Raw genomic sequence first — 7507 nt, 5'->3', positions numbered from 1 at the left:
AAGCACAGCATTTCCTTTGAGTACTTTGGAGTTCAAATGCTGCAAAAAATCATGAAGGGGCAACTTCCAGCAAAAATATTTCTTTGGGGTTACACTTTCCTCTGCTAGGAGTCTTACCAACATCAAAGCAGTTAGTTACTTGAAGAATAGTGAAAAATTTGTGAAGCACATAAATGTATTAAAACTTGAGCCTCACATTTAGTTGCTCCATGTGCTTTGGTGTACTGGTAAGGATTCTTCAAAGAGTGATCTTCTTAAGCCAGACAAGTCAACAAAACTAAGGTCAAAACTGCCAGTGAGAAAGGGAACAGGAAGCAATAATTAGAAACATAAAATAATTTCTGGTGCTTGGGCATGAGAGCTTGTAGAAGGAACTGAAGGGAAGGCAGTGCATGAGGCAGATGTGGGCATCCAGGTTGCATTTCCACAAGCGGCAGAACAATAGAAAGGGTCAACTCACACCAGGGAGACATTGTAAAAAAGAAGAAAATCCAGGGGAATGTGGGTAAAAATATAGCTGCCAGCCAGATTATGAAGACTCTTCATTGAAGATTGGGATATGCTCCAATTGGCAGCACAGGGTAAATATCTCAGTCTCCAAGTCAGCCAGCAAACTGGGACCACTGCATGTATAAGAAATTGAAATGATGGTTCTGTGGGTATATTGTTAATCCTAGTGCACTGTTGTGATGTGTGACTACTCCAACAGCTATCCACTACATGCCAAGAAAGTTTCTTTCCCCCATACCTAGCATGAACACCTCCTAACCTGGCCCAAGGTGCTTGGCAGAAACCCACACCCCAGTTCCCAAGAATTACCCCCAAGTTTTCCTCTAAAAAGAATCTTTTTTTTTTTTTTTCAAAATGTGCATAAATAGGGTTTGTGAAACACCGTTTCCCTTTTTGTCCCATCCCTTGTGACTGAATTTTGTGACAAAATATGCTGAAGAAGATAGTTCGTTTTCCCCATCCTTAGGTGATTAGAAGTCTTCCAACTCTCCAGTCCTTCCAAATTCCCAATATTTTATTCACATATGTCATCTACCTTTGACTGTCTGCTCCTGTTTGCATCATTTTCAAGACTGGTAAACATTATACATCTTATATCCCCCGAAGAAAATATTATGCAAATGGTTCCTGAGCACCAAGGATCCTAGCGAGCTCCTGACATTATACAGATATGCCACATTAACATAACAGAAAACAAATCTGAGACGAGGGGATGTGAACTATATAAAGATTCTTCATCTTAAAATATCAAATCTGTGCTGGGGCATTTCTCTCTGTTTTAAATGAGTAAAGAGCACTGATAACAGACAATTGCTGCTGTGGATGGTGGATGTGAAGCACCAAAGCCAACATAATGCTATTACATCCCCTTTGGTAAACTTTAATGGAGAAAGGCAGGAGGTTTAAATAATTATTTTCAGGCCAAATGGCTGCTTTTGATTTTTGTTCCAAAGAGCAGCCATGGAACAGGAATGGGAGAACACAGCTAAGCATCATCTGTCTCTGATATATGGAAAAGACAGAAATATTTAATGAGCTGAAGAACAAGTCAGAGGAACTCTTAGAAATTATGGTAGGTCAGTGCCAAGAGGCAAAAGCAGGAGACGCAATGAAAAAAAATCCAAGAGTGATGGAATTAAAGGATCAAAACAGACAGCTGAGGAGACAAAACAGCAGTAAGGAGAATGGGAAAGTCAAAGCTCCCATTTGTGGCACTGGGGAAATGCCAGCTGAGCTTCCAGTATTGCACCTCACCAGGGAATCACTGTGGGCTCAAATGCTACACAACAGTCAGCCAGAGATGGGGAAGTCAAGGAACCAAGCCTAAACCCTTCCTCCACATCCAGGAACTGTGTTTCAGACCAAATCAGCATTGCTACTGGCAACACGTGGCAGGTAAAATGTCGGGTAATGGTCCCAGCTGTAGGTGAAGGTTGTGCTTCCCAGGGCACTCCACATTCAGGCCAGGTGATCCGCTGTTTTACAGTTACGGTTTTCTTTGTTTTGTTATGTTTTGGTTTTAATAAGAGAAAAAAATAAAAAGCTTGTTTCAAATTGAGGTTTTAAGAAAAGCTATGGAACAGGAACATTTGGAAACCTTTCAGAGCAGTATGCCCTTACCCCCAGCACAGCTATTGCCAATTAGCTCCCTAAAAATGCAGCTGCTGGATGCCAAAACCAGCAATCCATGTTTTTGCAAAGAGCTCAAGTCGTGGGGATTGCTCTGATACTTTAAGCCTGTTGAACAAACTGTACAAGTCATGAGGGTGCCTGTTCTTCATACCAGGCTGATTCTTAAAAGCGATTCTCCTTCACTCCCATGATGGTGCTACTGCTAGCAGATTTTGCTGTCTCACAAGAACTCCGTCTAATGCTATTTTCTGTGGTTTATGTGACTTCCCACAAGCTTCATGCCAGAAGGAAAAAGCATTTGAACAAAGGGTGATGGTTTTGAAGATCCCCATAGGAATGGCAAATCAGCAGGCTGCCGTAAATGTGGGAGGAATAAAAAGATCTCAATAGGCTTAAAATAACCAGGGACCTGCTTACACTGGGCAGGGACATAGCTCAGCTGGCCAAGCAAATTGGCCTGGTGCAAGCCAGGACTAGCAGTTCGGCTAGTAACTATTTTATTGCCAGTCTCCATCATGTAGGCAGGTCCTGTAAAGAAAGGGAAATGGGAATGGGCTGCACAGGTACAAGATGACCATGAAATCTGAGAGGGAAGGTGAGTAATGGGCAGAGTTTGTAAGGGACACCAAAGGGAGATGGTGCCAGCCATGACTTTGCTTACGACTCAAAGGTACAACCTCAAGAAGATGGACAGAGAGGCGCCTATAAACAGGAGGGGGAGCGACTACTTACATGGGTTGATAGTGACAGGATGAGGGGAATGGCTTTAAACTAAGAGAGGGGAGATTTAGTTTGGATATTAGGTGGAAATTCTTCACTCAGAGGGTGGTGAAGCACTGGAACAGGTTGCCCAGAGAAGCTGTGGATGCCCCATCCCTGGAGGGGTTCAAGACCAGGCTGGACAGGGCCCTGGGCAGGCTGCTCTAGTCGTTGGCAACCCTGCCCAGAGCAGGGGGGTTGCAACTAGATGATCTTTAAGGTCCTTTTCGACCCCGGCCATTCTATGATTCTATGAACAACTGAGAAGATGGTTGGATGCACAAAGGGGCCAACCCAGGCCCTCTCCTGAAGCCAAAGATAGTGCAAGAACATCCTTCTCATGGTACAAACAGGCTAAGAGGCATATGAAGCAGCTTCACCAAGACCAGAGTCCCTGTTCCACTGACTCCTGAGATGAAAACATTTCCTTTCCCTCTTGTGAACAGTCCTCCAGTCTTCATCTGGTTCTGGTTGACCACGACTTTGCAGTTTGGTGCTGTTTCTGAAGGACCGCAGGGTTTCAGTGCAGCTCTTGTGTCTTCTTGTCCTCCTGTTGTCCGTACTTCATGTTGCTGAGTCAGATTTAGCTATCTGCCATGGAACGCAATGCAGCTACAACCACACACAAGCAAACCCAATTTCAGGATATGACAATTAAGCTGAGCGATCACACTGTCACAAGCTTGTGCCTGAGCAAACCCTGGTGAGAGCAGTTCCCATGCTTTATTTTTACTTTATTGCTCATGTTACTACCTAAACAACTCCTGGATTTGCTTTTTGTTAATAAGGATATTCCAAAGACTTACTGAATATTTTCAAACTTTTGATTCAAAGGATAACGAATAAGTCAAACTTCAACATGGAAACCCATTGCTTCTTTAAAAGCTTTGGTCTTGCGCAGGGCTAAGAGAAATACATGGCTTTGATATGATCTGAAATTTCTACTGGGTTTCTGGCACAGCTGAAATGACCTTTCATAGAAGCACTACAGAGAACAAAACCAGTGACCAAAGTGGGGCGTACAGGGACCAACCACACATCCAGGGTCCAGTCCAATCCCTACGACAGGGAAATACAAGAAAATTTTACTTGAAGTTGGGTCGGGACTCAGAGCAAGAATTTTAAATCTCAGTAGGATGAAGATACTATCCAGCCACAAACACAGTTCATAATTCAGCATTTCTGCAAAGGACATCAGATTGCCCGAGACTGGCTTTCTAACATTTTTTCCAAACTTTTCAATGCTCATAAGCTTCTTGTGAGAATAAGTTCCATCTGCTGAAGTATCCAAAGCTTTTGAGAGACCAACTCTCATAGCAAGTCAGTGAGACCTAATTCCCAAAGGGCCAAAATCTCTTTAGAGATTTAGCCTAATTTGCAATGAAATGAGCCACACAAGATGCCCCATCTTACACAATTTAGGTGCTGTTTAAAAGTTGGGCAACTAGTCCCAACTAGATTCCTTCCACAAGAGATGGAGAGATAAGAGACCTAAGCAGATAAGAAAAAGGAAGACCTTTTCATTAGAAGAGGTTCCATTATCAGACCTCCTCTTTAGTAAGTAAACATTTAGATTTGCATCTTAACAAAAGTGCCTCAACTAAGTCTAATTGCATTAAATTATCCTAACCATCCTCTTTTCACCACGGGATCAAAATCTCTGACAGAACTCCTGAAAGAATGAGAACTCTGAACCGTTGACAAGAATTTAATCTGTAAGGCAGAGTCTTAAAAGCTAATGTGCTAATGCACTGGTGGTTATGCACATTTTAGATGTACTCTAATTGGATAAGTAATACTTTGATTTTCCGAAAGAAAACTGATATTTATAAAGAAGTTTAATTATAATTACACCCTCCCTTATTCAATGAATTTCTGAACCACATAAACAGGAATTTACTCTCTCGGGTACCATTGTTCTTGGAGCTGAAACTAAGAAAAGCTGAGCTAAAAATTGAAATATACAAAGTTGAAAGTATATCCTAATCAGGGAAACTAGATAGAAATGACAGGGGGGGTTTGCATACTTGCAAACACTTCCAAGGGGCAGCAGACATGAATTAAGATCAGGTCTGCTACCAAATCAGAAGCCTGACCAGCACCTTGCACAGCAGGATCCGACTGGATTTGTTTCCGGAGATAAAGAAGTATAAATAGTAGCAGATTTTAATGACTTCTTAACTGAGCCCTGGGTACATTTGGCATGTGATGCATGCCTAACTTTTTTCCAGGAATTTAAAAGCAAAGTGGTTAAACTGACAAAAATAAGTACGTCCTCACAAAATCTTAAAAAATGGGATGTTCTACATGTCTTTAAAGAAAAATGCCATGAATTACATTGGGTAAATTGTACCCAAGAAAAGCTGGCAGAGAGGACACTTCATGGGCCAGCACTACAGCCTGTGTCTGCCCCAATTCAGATGAGGATACGTATTCATGTTGTGACATTAAGAGGAAGCATTTAGATCTTAAGATGTAAGAGTTTACATGTATTTGAGGGCATTTTAGGCAGGTGCTGCAAATAGGAGCGATGCTGGAAGGCATGAAAGCTTTTGGATGCAGACAAATAGCAGACCATGTGTGCAGCAGCCACATCATCAGGTACAACACTCACAAAAGCCCATTTCTGGCCATCGCCACAGTAACTGACAACAAAAGTCTTCTGTGGTTGGAAAATGTTGTCTGGGCAACCAATTATATTTAAAAAAAAAAAAAAAGCAGCACTAAAGAGGAGCTATCTTCCACGCAAAAAAAAAAAAAAAAAAAAAAGAACAAATATTTAAAGAGGTTTTCTTTGTGAGAGAGGGAAAAAGCTCCTGTCAGCACTTCAGAAATAAGTGTCCGTGGCCTCTTGAACCCTGATGAGTAAATCCTGTGCTCAGTAAGGTAACAACAGACCCAAAGGCACTTGTGTAGCTATCAGGGCCCAGACCATGAGTAATGAGAGCTCTCAAACATCTCTCAAAGCACTACAATTCCAGTCACATGCTCCAAGAGCTTCCTCTCCAAAATAGCCAGTTTTCTTATGTAAATGGCATGCGGAGAGGCCATATGAGATCACACCCTGCCCAAGCGGAGTCACGCTCCTTCATTTTCATCAGCGCTTCAGCGAGCATCATCTGAGCTTCCCTGCATCTCGCAGACTTATTCTAGTCGGTGCCCATTTCAGAACAAAATAAAAGATGTTAATTAAAAACAGAAGAGCTGACAGCAAAAATTATGAAAATTGCTGTCTCAGCTCAATTCCTGCTAGTGCTTTGGAAGAAGATTTCCAGTCTGGTGTGATTACGCAAGACAGCTACTTGAGTGCATCCTGACTCATATGGCTTAAAATAAAGAAATGATGGGCTGATGGCTCATGATGGGAATCCAAACAAATCTGTTCCTTTTCCTGATATTATCAGGATAGATTGTGCCTGTGCAGTGTAAAGATAATGCCCAGAAAAAGGTATCCCTGGGACAAATCTGGATCACTGTGTCATAACCCCATTATCTGTTTGACTTCTTGTACCATAGTATCCTCAGAGCTATGAAATCACAGGTGAGGTGGCAGCTGCAAACCAAAAGGAGACTCCCTCTGACTCCTGAAAAACATCAGGTCTTTCCTGCTGGAAAGATGTGAGACAGTTCTATCCCTGGGGAAACCACTGTCATTTTAGTTTCATGGATTTAATGGATACTCCAGAGATTAATTTTACCATCACAGTTGGCTAGCTCAGTATAGTAAGAGGCACGGGCTTGCTGGATCCATCTCATGTGTGAAATGAGCCTTTTAGATAGTGTTTGGTCAAACAGACCCTGTCATCACCTGTCATATAATTCTCACACTCTGTTACTTTAACTTTTTTTAAAGGATGCTGGTAAACAAACTGCTAATCGGTAGCACGGTACAATCACCACTGAATGTACAGAATAGCAAAGAATAAATGACAGGAAACAATTTGATACTGTCCAGGAAGGCTTTTGCATACTGACATCTAGGAGTCAGTAACTTAATAAGGTTGTAACAGAGGATTACTAAACATGTTTGAATAAATCTAGCTTTTTCATTTTACTGTCTTCTGTCAGGGGAATCTGGGAAATGCTATTCTTTATGATTAAAATAACATGTTACATTAGGTAAAGCCTTTTGGTTTTATAGAGACAGAGTAAACTCTCTTCACAGCAGCCAGTGAGAGGCTGTGTTTTGGATTTGTGCTGAGGAGAAGGCTGATCACATACTGATGGTTACAGTTGCTGCCAGGACAGTCAAGGACTTTTCACCTTCTCTGCTGTGCCAGTGTCTGCAGGGGCAGGAGAAGCTGGGAGGGAGCACAGCCCCAATTACTAGCCCAGGATTCAATCTTAGGTTTAGGATTGAGACACAAATTGGCCCAATAGACCAAATTAATCTATTCCATATCATGCATGTCATGCCCAGTATATAGGTGAGGCTCTGTCCAGAAGTTCTCTCTCTCTTGCTCCGGGTTGGCTCCCGCTGTGTCACGCCTCTCTCAGGGTCGTCTCAGTCTCTCAGACACTCCAGCTCTTATCTCTGTTCCGGAATTGTGGTTTCAAGACCCTCCCTGCTCCAGGACCATTGGCTGGGAACGGGCTGAGCCTTGGT

Source organism: Pterocles gutturalis, unplaced genomic scaffold, assembly GCF_000699245.1.
Source record: "Pterocles gutturalis isolate BGI_N339 unplaced genomic scaffold, ASM69924v1 scaffold20060, whole genome shotgun sequence".
Classification (NCBI taxonomy): domain Eukaryota; kingdom Metazoa; phylum Chordata; class Aves; order Pterocliformes; family Pteroclidae; genus Pterocles; species Pterocles gutturalis.
Note: the sequence above shows the minus strand (reverse complement) of the source record.